The sequence below is a fragment of the Amphibalanus amphitrite genome, unplaced genomic scaffold (assembly GCF_019059575.1).
Source record: "Amphibalanus amphitrite isolate SeventyFive unplaced genomic scaffold, NRLGWU_Aamphi_draft 000499F_arrow, whole genome shotgun sequence".
Classification (NCBI taxonomy): Eukaryota; Metazoa; Arthropoda; class Thecostraca; order Balanomorpha; family Balanidae; genus Amphibalanus; species Amphibalanus amphitrite.
This window is the reverse complement of record NW_024881993.1, coordinates 102,946-117,793: the sequence shown is the minus strand read 5'-3', so window position 1 is coordinate 117,793 and position 14,848 is coordinate 102,946. Positions and strand designations below refer to the sequence as shown.

Sequence of the window (14,848 nt, the reverse complement as noted above, 5' to 3'; positions counted from 1 at the left end):
GCAGGTTTGCGTGTTTTGCGTAATATCGTTCTAGGAAAAAAGTTATAAACAATATAAATTTTACTTTGGCTATATACAAAAGCTAATATAACTCTTATGTAACTAAAATTTAAGGTAAAAAACATCACAAAAACGTAATATCGTTCCTTTTTCTAGAACGATATCACGCAAAACATGCAAACACGCAAAAAACGCACGAAGAAAACGCATAGTGTATCCAGGCCTTTATACTTAAGATGAATGCTGAAATGCGCGCTCCCTTTGCAATAAAGCACTTTCCGAGCTGCAATGGAGGAAGGTTTGAATGGAAACATGTGTAAACTGATCAGCAACTGAGGAGAACGGAATTAGATTATATATATTTTTTAAAGTAGCTTACTTCGAAACCCCAAATGCTTAAATCCTGAGTCTAACAGCGCATAAGCGAGTGCAGCCTTTGACGGGTTCAGTTCATAATCTCAGCTTTGGGAATGAGTTATGACACATGAGAATACGCCCCTGGATTTGAATGAGATGAGAATTGAATACGTCCAATGAAGCAGAGCAAAACTTCTGTGCCCATTTGCGCACCGCTCAACTCATTCCGTGTGCATCGTGTGTTCGGGTTCGATACATTTCTGATTCTGAACAGGATTCGCCCACAAACTTGATCCGAAATGGTCACATTTGCGAAGTGGGACACAAGCCAGCCCTAGAATCCTAAATGTAAGCGTTTCACATCAGACTGTCTGGCTCCGACTGTCTGGAAAAGTTACGTCATCTCTCGGATCGAGCCAAACTTGAACCCCGTCCGATTGCCGGCTGCCGATACGCATTATGCCATGGATCCAGTATGATCCTCCAAAACTACATCAATGCTAGGCATTAGCGAGAGAGGCAAATGATCATCGAAGATCAAAGCTAAGCTTTACCTCATGCATGACCGCAAATAGTCCTACTGGAACTCCTCGTCAAGCCTGGCGTGGAGTCCGAAAGACCCCATCCCTACCATATCTACCAGATCAACTCTGAAAAGCCCGACTAAGCCTCACTCTGCCCCGCTACTAGGATGCGACTTCTGAGGCAAATGACAAGCCTGCTGGGAGCTTCCGTCACTGGAACTGACGGAAGCTCCCAGCATCGACAAGGAGCCACGCTTCCGTCACTGTTTCTAACATTTGCGCTCCGGTAAGCTCATTCGTCATTATTGCTTTTTTTGTAACTATGGATCACTCAATAAGGCCGGCACTCCAGCGCCGCCTGTCGTCAAGCGGTGATCACGTGACCCGGTTGACACCTGGCACCAGCCAATCAGCGGGCGAGGAGCGCGGGCGCCCCGGGGCACAGCCGCCCGCCCCGCCGGAGGACGGCGGCCGGTCAACAAAAGTCGTGTCAGCTGTCAGTCACAAGTGCTTGCAGACGAAACAGTAACGCTTAAATGATTAAGAAGTTTTGATATTAGTTATATTAATTAAGATAATTAAATAGGTGAATAGTTTGCGACTTCATCATGAAATACAGAAGCATTTTCAGCATACCATTTAACGGTGAAATTGGAAAACCGGTACATTTGATAATATTTATTCCATGGCTTATTATTGTCCTCGCAAGAATTGGATGAATGGCTTCTGGCAACCATGAAAGGTAACGTGAAATGTGGGCCCAATTTTCTGCATTGCCTAGTTGCGCAATCTGCAGTAAGCTTTTATGGAAAGGAACTGCGGCCTTTCGGTAATCTTCTGTACCGCAAAATATATGAATAATGAAATATTAACGAAGAGCGGGCTACCTCATCAATCTGTGGCCAATATTTCATTCATTTTACTGCAGTCTCCGGGTGGGTATGATTTTCCGCTCTCTCATGTGAAGATGATTGGCTGTGAAATTCATTCCGCTCGGGAAATGTGCTGGGCTAAAGGCCATAGCTCCGTGCGACACCGGGGGTTTGACTCTCACTCCGTATCATGTGGAGCCTTGTGGACCCAACTATATCGGTTGAAAATGGACAGAGAGAGATGGAAAACTGAGTCGTGCGACCACATTTAGGACCCTTGAAGGTCGCTGAAGGACAGCTTTGTTTGCAATGCAAAAGGTTTGACAATGGCTCAACCCTATTCCTGGCCGGGGGGGGGGGGCCTCAGGAGCCCCCCTGAGGTTTTTTGGTTATTTCTCCCAAACGCTTTGAGCGCTTTGAGCTAGGAAGCTCAAATTTTCTGACTTCCTAAAAGGCTTTTACGCAACATTTCTGAAAATTTTGAGTTGATCTGACCTCAGGTCAGGTCACCAGGTCAACCTAAATTTAGGTCATTAAAAAAAGTTTGTCCCCTCACCACAGCAAGCGTTTTCGAGCAAATATGTTCAAACTTCCAGGTTCAAATAAGCTTACCGATATGTGCAACATATGTTTCGGTTTTTGTTATATCCTTGACAGGTCATGACCTGAGGTCACCAATGCTTACCATTACGGTCAATGGGGAAACGATTCAAACTAACATGTTTGGGGTAAAATGAGAACTTATATGCATGAAACATTCATATCGTCTTCATATAATGATAAAAAGTAAAACAAATATGATAAAACACTCCTTTATATAACAACATGTTTCCCGAGTCATGACGTATCGAATGATATGTTACTCGCCTATACTTGCTCAGGTCAGGTCAACCGTGACCTGAGGTCAAAATTGAGAGTGACCTTAGTAGGTCAAAATACAAACCATTTGTTTCGCATTTATTAGAGAACTGCAACAGTGTTTACCGTTTCAGGCTATCACTAACGGTTCAGAAGTTATTGACGCAAAAGTGATGTTACTAAAAAATATGCTTTTAGATTTTTGACTCCTAGCGCCTCAAATATCAAAAATAGCTGAAATCTGTTGGCAGCTATTCGAAAGGAAATTTCCTCAGCTATCAGCTGCTTTTTTCCATTTTGCTCTGACTTTCCTAGATACTGAGCTAGACCTCATTCTTTGAAAACTCTGCCAAATCGGAAAATATTGGCTTTCTGGGGGTCTCAGGCACATGCGGAACTTTATATACTGTGGTGGTTGTAGCTACAACCCCAATTTTTATAAGTAGGTACAACCCCAATGGCAAAACTACAACCCCAACATTGGAAAATTAAGAATCAGCCTAAAACACATGAAAATAAACAAAATATGTATCATACAGAAGCAGATAATTGAGATATATCAAGAAAGTGAAGATATCAATAAATTAGGACATCTTTTTGAATTCCAGATGCTAAAAACATTGAAAGTGCTCTGTTAAGAACATATTATTCCGCTGAGACAGTGAGCATGATATGAAAGTTAATCACTTCACACTTCTTAAGCATACCAAGTGAATCATATTGAAAGTGTTCCAAAAAATCTTAACATGTAACATGAAAGTATGAAGCAAAAAAATCATAACATTCATCATACTTTTGCAGTGGCGGAGGCAGCTCAGAGTTTTTATGGGGGGGGGGGGGCAAACCATAACAATTTATCGATTCTTTCCATGCCTCGTCCATAGGCGTAATGTTAAAATTATGCCGTTTGGGAGGGGCAAATGCTGATTTCGCCCCCCCCCCCTGGATCCGCCACTGTACTTTTAGGTTTTATCACTAAATATTTCATACCTGTGGGCTGTGCTTATCAAATAGATAAGCATAGATGAAAAGTTTGACACAAAACAGTAAGCTTCAGAAATAAATTAACCTAACCTAAGCCTTCACCCTATGTAACATTCTATCACCATAATCTGACCATAATAATGCGTGTCAACGACCACAGAACGCACAATCAAAATACATTTCTAAAGTGAAATATCACTCTGTTCGCAATTTTGTCAGTTGGCACAATACCACCAATCAGCACGAATATTTGGCTAAAATGACGACACTTAAAACCAACGTTGACGACCATAAAAACCAATCCTGTGCGATAATTAGTGCTGATAATCTTACTGACAGGTTCGCGAACAGAATGCAAACTAAGTCACATGTAAGCCAACATGACGCATCTGATACAAATGCAAGGTTTCGGCGACGTCTGTCAATTCAGCAGCAACGAATATCAGCCTCACAGCAGCATATTTCGGGGTCTTTCGATTTGGCTGAAAATCGGTATCCAGGGCCTCCTCGATGCGCTGATTCCGAAAATATACCTCTTTGGGGTGGTATTTTGCACCGTTAACGAGTTAACGACCAATTAACATTTTAACGGGAAACGGCGGGGTCTTTCGATTTAGCTGAAAATCGGTGTACAGGGCCTCCTCGATGCGCTGATTCCGAAAATGTACCTCTTTGGGGTGGTATTTTGCACCGTTAACGAGTTAACAGCTAATTAACATTTCAACCGGAAACGGCGGGGTCTTTCGATTTAGCTGAAAATTGGTATACAGGGCCTGTTTGATGCGCTGATTCCGAAAATGTACTTCTTTGAGGTGGTATTTTGCACCGTTAACGAGTTAACGACCAATTAACATTTTAACGGAAATCGGCGGGGTCTTTCGATTTGGCTGAAAAACGGTAAACAGGGCCTCCTTGATGTGCTGATTCCGAAAATGTACCTCTTTGTGGTGGTATTTTGCACTGTTAACGAGTTAACGACTACTTAACATTTTAACGGGAAACGGCGGGGTCTTTCGATTTAGCTGAAAATCGCTGTACAGGGCCTCCTCGATGCGCTGATTCCGAAAATGTACCTCTTTGGGGTGGTATTTTGCACCGTTAACGAGTTAACGACTAATTAACATTTTAACGGGAAACGGTGGGGTCTTTCGATTTAGCTGAAAATCGGTGTACAGGGCCTCCTCGATGCGCTGATTCCGAAAATGTACCTCTTTGGGGCGGTATTTTGCCCCGTTAAAGGGACAGTATCACCATTTTGATGAAATTTGACATTGCATAGGCCCCACCTTTCTGGTCCGGGAACTGAAGACCGATCCTCGAAGCTCCACACCGTTATCCCGCTATCGCCGCTCAAAGTACGAAAGGTGTACCACACTTTGAATCGTGCTTCACTATCTTCACTGTTTAAATGTTTGCGCCGTTTTGAATTGACCGCCAGTAATAAAACTTTTACCCTGGTCATTTCATCAAATTTTATAAAGCCAAAACGTTTTTCGCACTTATTCATCACCGTTAAATTCATTAAATAGTCGTAGGCAATTTCCGCTGTTTCCTTCGGATTCTAGCGGCTCAACAAAGGAATTCCTCCAGCTTGAATCACAATCTCCCTCCAATGTATGACGTTTATCACGTGATTGTCACGTGATATTTTCTCCCATTGTCAATTGTCACGTCCAATTGTCACTCCCTCCAATTGTCACGTTATATTTTTATAGGCAATACCTAAGGCTACCTCTCCCTAAGGACAACTCAATCAGAAGAACGACCGCGTAAGCGTAGCGTCAATAATGTATTATTTGCGCCAGTTCTGTAGTAATTTTGCATGCTTCCAAACTGGCGGCCATGCTTGTATAGTGGTGGTTCGCTCATGAAAATGAATCATGAAAATGAAATGTGGTTGCAATATTTTTCACCGAGTTCGGTCCTCGAACTATGTTTTTCTGATTCAGAAAAATAAGAAATGCTAGTAAAAAAAAAATCAGCTCCATACATGGATTTTTTTTTCGATGATACTGTCCCTTTAACGAGTAAACAGCCAATCAACATTTTAACGGGAAACGACGGGGTCTTTCGATTTGGCTGAAAATCGGTGTACAGGGCCTCCTCGATGCGCTTATTCCGAAAATGTACCTCTTAGGGGTGGTATTTTGCACCGTTAACGAATTAACGGCCAATTAACATTTTAACGGTAAACGGCGGGGTCTTTCGATTTAGCTGAAAATCGGTGTACGTTCAGTGTCTCAGGGGCAGACAGACAAGCCGTTATGTGTTCCTAGCCATCGTGGCTGTGAAGAGTATGCGTTTTGTTTACGATTCGCCAAACAATGCATAATACATTTGCTCGTTGAAAAAAGATCATCTAGTTAATGGGAGAGCACAGAGCAAAGCTTTCAATAATGGCCACCATGTGGCAGCAAGGGCGTTACTGCCGATCCATTTGCTGTCACGGCCGGGGCCGGGTATCACAGAGCGCTGCCAACGCTGTTGGCGCTTTTGGTTTCATACTTGTTGCACACTACCATAGTGTTGGAGATATAGGGGTAGTGTGTGACAACTATGAAATCAAGGCAGCGCTCCGTGGAACACGGCCCGGGCTGCGTCCGCCCGGGTCGCCCGCGGTCACCCAAGTCCCAGCAATTATCGCGCCTCAGGCTGATATGCAACTGGCTGCTGCTGATGTCCAGCTGCTGACAGACCAGCTTCTGGCTCATGCCACCATGCCATCAAATGAACCCAAAGCTTTCAATCATTTGATAGAAAACTACCAAATGAACCCTTCCGTAACTCGACTCTTACTCAGAGCAAGAGTCACATCGCAAGGTCAGGTCACTGCCGAGGCGAGAGCCGAAACCAGAGGCACGCATTCATCCAATATTCTCGCTTCTAACGTCAGAAAAGAAACTATGCGAACAGATATGGCGAAAAATAGATGTGCGGATAATTTCGTTACACCCTGTAGGAGTTCCTTTAGACCATGCCCGTATCCTGTAACCAGCTGCAGACAGTACTCGTTCGTTTCTATTCATGCCAATTAACTCATGACTTATGAGCGTCACTGCGCGATGGCGAATACAACACATAGCTTTTGAATCAGTGTATGATAGTCAACAGCGGTGTATTGAACTGACATCGAAACATAGCAGAGTACCTACTAGCTAAACCACTTCGACAAGGCAAGCTCCAAAACTCAAAAGCATTCAATATCACCGATTACCAAATAACATACAGCTTTCAAGCAATGCACTGTGCACCAGCATACACATGTAGCCCTCCAATGCACCATTCACAAATGTAGGCATGTACAATAAACATGAGACGGTGAAGCTCAGTCTGCTAATGCTAACGTCCCAGAGCGCGCACATCCCCGCCACCTGCATGAGCGATTTCTGCAGGCTACAGACGAGACGCACAGAACGGAATATGTCTGAAAGAACAGGTACGTAACCGGCATCGATTTGCCCCCTAAGAAACGAGTAAGTCTTGATCAGACCAGTCATACGCCCGACATGGATATGATCCCTCGTGATAGCGAGCGACTGAGTGCGTTCGGCGGGAGAGAGCTGGGACTTCACTTTAAGGAACGCTGGTGTTATGACACGTACATCACGACAGGCTAACAGATCTTGGACATTGAACCCTGCCTGGTGCTGATATTGACAGCACCATCAGATAGCCCCGCAGTGGTGCAGCACACCCCCCTTCAGTGTCGCACTCCTCATAAGCAGCAACGTCAGGTGGAGGTGGAGCACTCTTCTCCATTTCCTCTGCCTGTTGAGCCCATTCTTGTACCTGTGAAAGCAATAAAATTTGTATTAACTGCTTCATACATACTGAATACAGCCTGACAAGGCATGAGATAGACCATTATCAGAAACTTTATGCACATCTTTTATTACCACTGGTTGGTTCTGAGCAATTAGCATCTGCCAGAAGGTGAAAACACTTTAGATTGAACATACAATTTGCCCAGTTAAGTATACCTTTGCGACTTGTCTGTGAGTTGTGGGATAAAAAACCTTTCAAAAAAACAAACTGAGAAGTGATCCCCTTACATCTGCCATCCAAATCACAAAACAGAGAATCTCCTATCCTGTCTGGATCTGACAGCGTCTGCCCATTGCTCAAATGTCAATAACGATAAACAGTTATAGATAAATAGTGCCACAAGGCACAAACCTATTCATCTTATCTGCAGGTAAAGGACAGCATCTAAGCTCTGTAGTTATTTGCACTGACCAAGCTGTCCAACAGCTGGCCATGTTCCTTTTCCTTGCGCCTAGCCTGCCTACGAATTGCTGAAGCAGTTGAAGCTGGTGCTTTGCCCTGAGTAACAGATGGAATAACCCCCTTCTTCAGCCTCTTCTGCTGTTGTCTGGCCCTTGACAATGCACGTCATTGTTTATAGCACTGTGAAGTGTGTTTTCTTGCCTTAAACTTTGATGGATCATGAAGTATACGTACCTCACCTATGATGTTGATGTGAGATGTCTACGAAGCATGCAATAATTTGTACAAATAAAGGTAGTTGTATTATTCTAAGATTAAATGATTGTTGACCTATGTAGCATTTAGGACATGAATATTCCATGAAAAGCAGACCCATTTTTCGTTTGATACTTATGGTGGTAGCCGGTAGGTGACTTCCAAGTTCACCGGGTGGCGAATGATAGGGTATATCTTAGATACAAAGCTGCGCATGACCATAAAAACTTACCGCAGGCAGTATATTCCAAAAAATCATCGTCGGTAAAATGCTTCCGACACACAATCAAGTGTTTGGTGGGATGAAATCCGTTGCAGCCTGAGCCAAGCCTGAGCCGTACCTATCTTCCTCGGCCTCTTGTCGCGAGAAAATACAAACCCACCATTCTCCGAGCAGCCATAGACACAACACTGGGCCATTTTCTTCCTAGGTATTATGACACATGTGACTCACTACTTCCTCAGTATTTCACCCACTTTCACCGCACGACACGGCTCCGAACGGCACCGGCGCAAATTGAATCAGCAGGAACGCCTACAGTGACACCTGGCGGCCAAAGTTCCGTGTTATCTCCCATTGAAGTATTCGGTGATATGAAAAGGCTGTGGCATTTATTATTTAATTTCCTCAGGTTGATTTTATTTAGATGCAGTGTTAGGTTCTTGCGGCATTGTGTTCGGTATGTTGTCCTCGTTTGCAAAATATCTCATGTCTGATCAGTCACTATTCCGGTTTCTACTACCCGTTTCCGTAATAGACGTATTCCAGACGACAGTGGCATTAATATACAAAGATGGACTCGTTTTAAGTTTTTTAGTATAAAAATAACGTATTCCTGTTTAGGTCTTCGTTGTCAATTGCCACGAGTGGCTTAAATTGTTACTCGTAGGGAAAGAGCCTTGCTCCAATACTGAGTAATGTTTGTGTCAAATGTGGAAAGAAACAAGTATTCATAGGGACTGTGATTTAGGGCTTACCTACCGTTTCCGAATCGCCACGACCAGAAGCGGCGGAACACCCTCAATTAAGGGGGGCACTGCCGACTTTTGGTCCCATTCTTTCCATGCAACGCCCATAGGGCTAATGTTAAAATGCCAAAATCAAAGGGGGTACGGTGCCCCGGTGCCCTCCCCGTTCCGCCGTCTATGGCCACGACCATGGTGGCGATACCCGAGTACCTACAACCAGGCACATAGCCAATGGAGGGACGACAGGGGAATGGTATCCGTCTCTCCCTGGAGATGGACCACTTTTTTTTGTAAATGAAAATGTGGGCCCCTCCCGAAAAATAGTGGGCCGAATCTGGGGACTTTTCGGGTTTTGGTGGGGGTATACCCTGGGCTCCGGCAAACTACAACCCCAATGAAAAACAAAAAGTTCCACCTCTGGTCTCAGGGGTTTGTTTTTTTCGTTTTTGATATTAGAAAATGTCTAAAATGTAGTTCACGTTGAGAGCAATCCAATGCCGCTTACCGGATCAAAATCCGTCCATTAGTTTCCGAGATCTCAGGGGGGGGGGCCGAATCGGCCCCCCCCCCTCCCCGCCAGTTTCTTGTCCCGGCGGAGCCCGCCAGGGAATAGGGTTAAGTAGGATTCAAACATACTTCCTCATCAAGCGGGAATCAGCACGCAACCAGTTTAACCCTCGCCCGTATAGGGGGGGTCGAACGGACCCCCCCCTCGGTTTTTCGCGAATAACTCGCGTAAAAAGCGGCCGATCGCGACGAAACTTTCAGTACCCTCGCGTTAATCAATTTTACACCTACCCTTAAATTTTCATGACCCTGACCCTAATGACCTTTGACCTGTGACCTACTTTTCGAGACCATGTTTGGCCGGAATCGCGATTCGGCGTATGTCGGCTCGCATTAGCCGCGCGTTTGCAGTCTTTTCGTGGTTTTAAGCGTTCAAACATGGGATATGATGCTGCTCCCATGCATTAGGGTGGGTGTCAAGGTCACCGGAAGGTCAGGTCAGGTCACTGACCTTTGATGACCTCGGTTCACTTTTTCGAGTTTTACACGTTTCTAGGCCAGTTTTTGGAGCTGAATTCGAATTTAGCAACCATATGAACATTTACGAAGTAGTTTTGGCACCTCCGTAACATGTTACGAAGCTGTCAGAGGTGGTTGCCACCTACTACGAATACCCTTACTGGTTGACCTGACCTGACCTGACCCGACCTGGCCTAAATGCATGAAGACATCATCTGTGATCATAACTAACATGATATTCGTGATCAGCACCCCGAAAAACCCCCATAGCAGCCACGCTTTACGACTTTCTAACAGGTCCCGATTTTCCCGACTTTTGGGTCATTGACCTGACCTGGAAGGTCAACCAATGACCTAGGACCTTAAAATTGGGTATCATCGGCTTCCTCTCGTCACGGGCAACACGCTCGTTTTTTCCGCGAAGCTCTAGCTCGATCAGGGGCGAAACGGCAAGGGGGGGTCCAACGGACCCCCCCTTATACGTTCGCGGCTGGAAAAACACCAATACGGGCGAGGGTTAAAACCAATGAGTATTTGGCACACCCCTGCCTCAAAGTAATGCTTTAAGCTATGAACTTAACCTACGATCTTAAGAAGAATGTGCCGTGGAAAAGATAAAGCTTAGAAAACAATAGTTAAATATAACTATTAAAATGCAATCAGTCAATTTAGTGAGCTCATCTTGTGCGACAGCACAGTGCATATCTCAAGCACATCTCGTATGACAACTCACCCCTCTGTCGACAGGTTTTAGCTCCTGTTCGCCACTGAACTATCACACGGACCGACCGCGTAGAGGCCTTCCAACTGAGCTTCTGGGGTGAAACGGCGACGCAGAACAGAGGCACACCAAACCAACAGTGACGGGTACAGCAAGGAGGTCAACCGGTACTGCGTCGAGGAACTGCGGCGACCTGCCAGTGTGGGTCGATAGATCAGCTCCGAGCGCCAACTCCGGGAGCTTTTACGGCACATCATGGTAAGATTTATCCGCTAACGTTGGTTAACATAGATTCGTAGATTATCAACTCAGTAATAAGTGGACTGATTAATCAGTTATTAGTGATAAACATTAGTATGTTTTTTTTTAAGAATCAAGGCAATTAACCCTCGCCGGACCTATTGGTTTTCTACATACGCGCCGGCCGAGGGGGGGGGGGGCGGGTACGACCCCCCCTCGCCGTTTCGCCCCTGGTGGAGCTAGCGCGTCGCGGAAAAAAACGAGCGTGTGCGCCGTTACGAGCACTGGCGGATCCAGGCTTGCGTTTTTTTTGGGGGGGGGGGGCAACTCATGCAGGAGCCAAACCTAGGGTACCCCCAAATCCTGTTTTCTCATCGGATTTAGGCCACTTATTTTTCGTCACAGCCCTGACACTATGAATATATTTTTTTAAACTAAAAATAAAAATATATAAATGGTAGCCCACCCGACCCATGCCTTTATATTACTTTGTAAACACTTACCATTGCTTTTGTCGACCGGTTAACCCGCTTCGAGTCAGTGCTTAAGGGTCCCTTTGCGGGCCGGGAGGTGGTAAAACACCCCCTGTCTAACTCGGCTCCTGGGCCACGCACTGATTGAACTATGTTTCATTTTCGCTTGGGGGAGGGGGCAAACGGGCCACTTTAGGCCTCTGGGAAGGGGGCATGGCCCTAAATGCCCCCTCCCTGGATCCGCCAGTGTTAAGAGACCATTGGAGCTGCAGTTGGATACCTCAGACGTCAGGGTACGCCCTCAGATGTATAGGACTCGCGTGGAGACCTCTTATGCTATAGTTGACTGAAAGGACCCAAAGGAGCCTGTCTAGGGCTCCCGGAGATAGACGTGGGCCCTCAGGAGCCCGCCAGAGCCCTCAATGAGGGATAAGTGAGGGATACGAAGTGCCTGCAATTGCATATTGCATAAGCCATAACGCCTTAACAAATAAATATATTATGTATCAGTGGCAGATCCAAGGGGGGCCACATAGGTCATGACCCCCTTGGTGCCCGGGGGCACCACAGGCCTGTCAGGGGCACCACCGGCCTAGCAGGGGTACCACCAGCCTGCCAGGAGCACCACAGGCCTAGCAAGGGCACCACGGGTCTGTGAGGGGCCCCAAAGGCTTGTCAGGGGCACCCCAGGTCTGTCAGGGGCACCAGAGACCTGCCAGGGGCGCCGCCGGCCTCGCAGGGGCACCATGGGCCTGTCAGGGGCACCAGAGGCCTAGCAGGGGTACCACAGGCCTTACAGGGGCACCACCGGCCTTGCAGGGGCACCTTGGGCTGTCAGGGGCACCACAGTCCTGTCAGGGCCCAGGGGCACCAGCGGCCTAGCAGGGGCACCACAGGCCTGCCAGGGGCACCACCGGTCTAGCAGGTACACCACCGGCCTCGCAGGGGCACCATGGGCCTGTCAGGGGCCCCACCGGCCTCGCAGGGGCACCACCAGCCTCGCAGGGGCACCACCGGCCTCGCAGGCATCACGGCATCACGCAGGGGCACCTTGGGCCTGTCGGGGGCATCACGGGCCTGTTGGGGGCACTTAAGGCTTGTCAGGGGCACCACAGTCCTGTCAGGTCCCAGGGGCATCAGCAGCCTAGCAGGGGCACCCTAGGCCCGCCAGAGGCACCACAGGCCTGCCAGGGTCCAGGGGCACCACAGGCCTAGCAAGGACACCACGGGCCTGTCAGGGGCACCTCAGGCTCCCGTGCCCCCCCCCCCCCCCCGGATCCGCCAGTGATGCCACACCACGCGAAACACCGCCAACTACCAGCTACCGCGCCATAAACACGTGCCAACAACAGTCTTTTTTTTTGAAGGTCGACTCCACTCGCGCAACTTTTGACTGACCCTCACTGCTACCATATTGCTTCCGTATTATGCTGTGGAAAGCTTTACTTCACCAAGTGGCTAAAAACCTCCATCAAGGTATATTTTCTTAGCAATTTTTCTGACGTTTTTTTGGGGGGAGCAAACAGGCCACTTTAGGCCTTTGGGGGAGGGGGCATGGCCCCCGTGGCCCCCTGGATCCGCCAGTGGTTACGAGACGCAGAGATTGGTACCCGATTTTAAGGTCCTAGGTCAACCGGTGACCTCTGAGGTCAGGTCAAGTGCCCCAAGGTACGGTTCAGTTTTTGGTGAATAACTTCGCAAAAAAACGTCCGCAGAGCCGCGATTTTGGCAGCATCGTGTTCGCCTCGCTCAGGCGCGTCGAGCGATATACTTTTTGTCCGGGTCAGGTCAACTTGGGGTGTTGACCTCAGGTCAAGGTCAGGTCAGCACCCCCAGGTCACGAAGTTGGTCGAAAGAGGTCATGTCGCATATCATTCGATTCGGCAGGTCTTCCTGAGTCCACTGGTGGCTTTCCCGACTCGCTAGCTCAATTTGATCAAGAGTTATTGACGAAAAACTAATATGACCTTGATGACCTCATAAATAACGTCACGCAAGGTCAACATTGCAAAAGTGACGCATCTAACCTTGCAAGGAGTTCATCAAATCACGATTCTGTGTGCTTGAGATAGTTGGAGATCGTTCCCGGCGCCAAAATAGCAGTTTTCATTTTTCCCCATTGACTTATAATGGTGAGGTCACGAAAATGACCTGACCTCATGTGACCTTTAGGAAAAATCCGAGATATACAAGTTGTGAGACTCATAATGGATACTAGATTCTGCAAGTTTCATTTCCCTGTCACATCTCCTCTGGCAGTGAGGGCGTTGCGAAGTTGCGACATCTGAAGACCGTGCAGAGGTTCACTTATGACGTCATAGGTCAGTGACCTGACCTGACCCAAAAATGCGGTTGGTGTCAAAAGATCCGGCTTTAATCAAAGGTCAGGTATGCCAAGTTTCAGCTCTCTATCGCCAGCGTATTCGGAGCTATCGCGAAAAAACCCTATAGGGGGGGGCGGCACCCGCCACCCCCCCCCCCCTCTCGGCCGGCGAGGGTTAAGACATCTGGTAAACGTTTGGAGCGAAGTATTTAGCTACATGACAGATTACGGAACACGCAGGACAACGACGGTAGTAAATGGTAGGGTTATCAATCAAATGACCTAAAGTATTTGCTGGAAGTCTTGTAAAGGTCTCGTGTGTGTTTTGGTGCGATTGCTTCACCCCATCTGTATGCACCTAAGTTCTGCCCGGTTTTACTGTGGTGTGCTTCATACCTGCCTGACTCGGGCTCAGCCCATCTGTCTGAAACTCTATCTACAAGTACCCTTAGCCAGCCAGTCTGGGTCACCCTACCTATCTCCGACTATGTCCTGTCTGGTTTTCAGTACGGCCTAATTCAGGCGTGCCTGCGATCCTGGGTGATACAAGATCTCGGACCCGGCGTCTGGGCCAAAGTTCTGTAAGTACCTGACCAAAGGCAAAGGGTTTTGTTCCTCCGATTGTTGCCAAACTCTCGTCGTGGTCGTTGCCTTAAAAAACGGATGATTGTTTAATTTACCTTTGATAGCTCTTAGCCCTGTACTTACCTTCACCGTGCTGACAGTGACAGCTGGAGTGCACTGAGGGACAAATGCACTTAGATGGGTGGTTCCTGGTTCGAAAGGCATTGGTCACAAAGGTCAGTTCAGCTTCTTACTTTTGCGATTGAAGTTTAAAAGTGTATCGTACCACCACACCAAGTAATATTTATCATATGCACGAATGATTTCCAAAGTCAAGAAAAGTATTTAGTAAATTTTAATAAATGACCTTGATCCATGTAACTGGCAGAAATTCACGTCAGTTAGCCTTAAGAAAACTTTTTTTTTTACTTTTATGCGCGTGATATGCCTATATT

At 46.9% G+C, this 14,848-nt stretch overlaps 1 long non-coding RNA gene across 1 annotated transcript in view; it reads left to right on the top strand.

Moving 5' to 3' along the window:
* The first annotated feature begins 1,407 nt into the window (after window positions 1-1,407).
* The window catches only part of LOC122392746, a 42,573-nt gene continuing 29,132 nt past the window's right edge, over window positions 1,408-14,848 (top strand). Inside the window, exons 1-3 of the long non-coding RNA XR_006258574.1 lie at window positions 1,408-1,623; window positions 10,820-11,051; window positions 14,337-14,410. This is a non-coding gene — a long non-coding RNA (uncharacterized LOC122392746). The remainder of the gene's footprint in view (window positions 1,624-10,819; window positions 11,052-14,336; window positions 14,411-14,848) is intronic.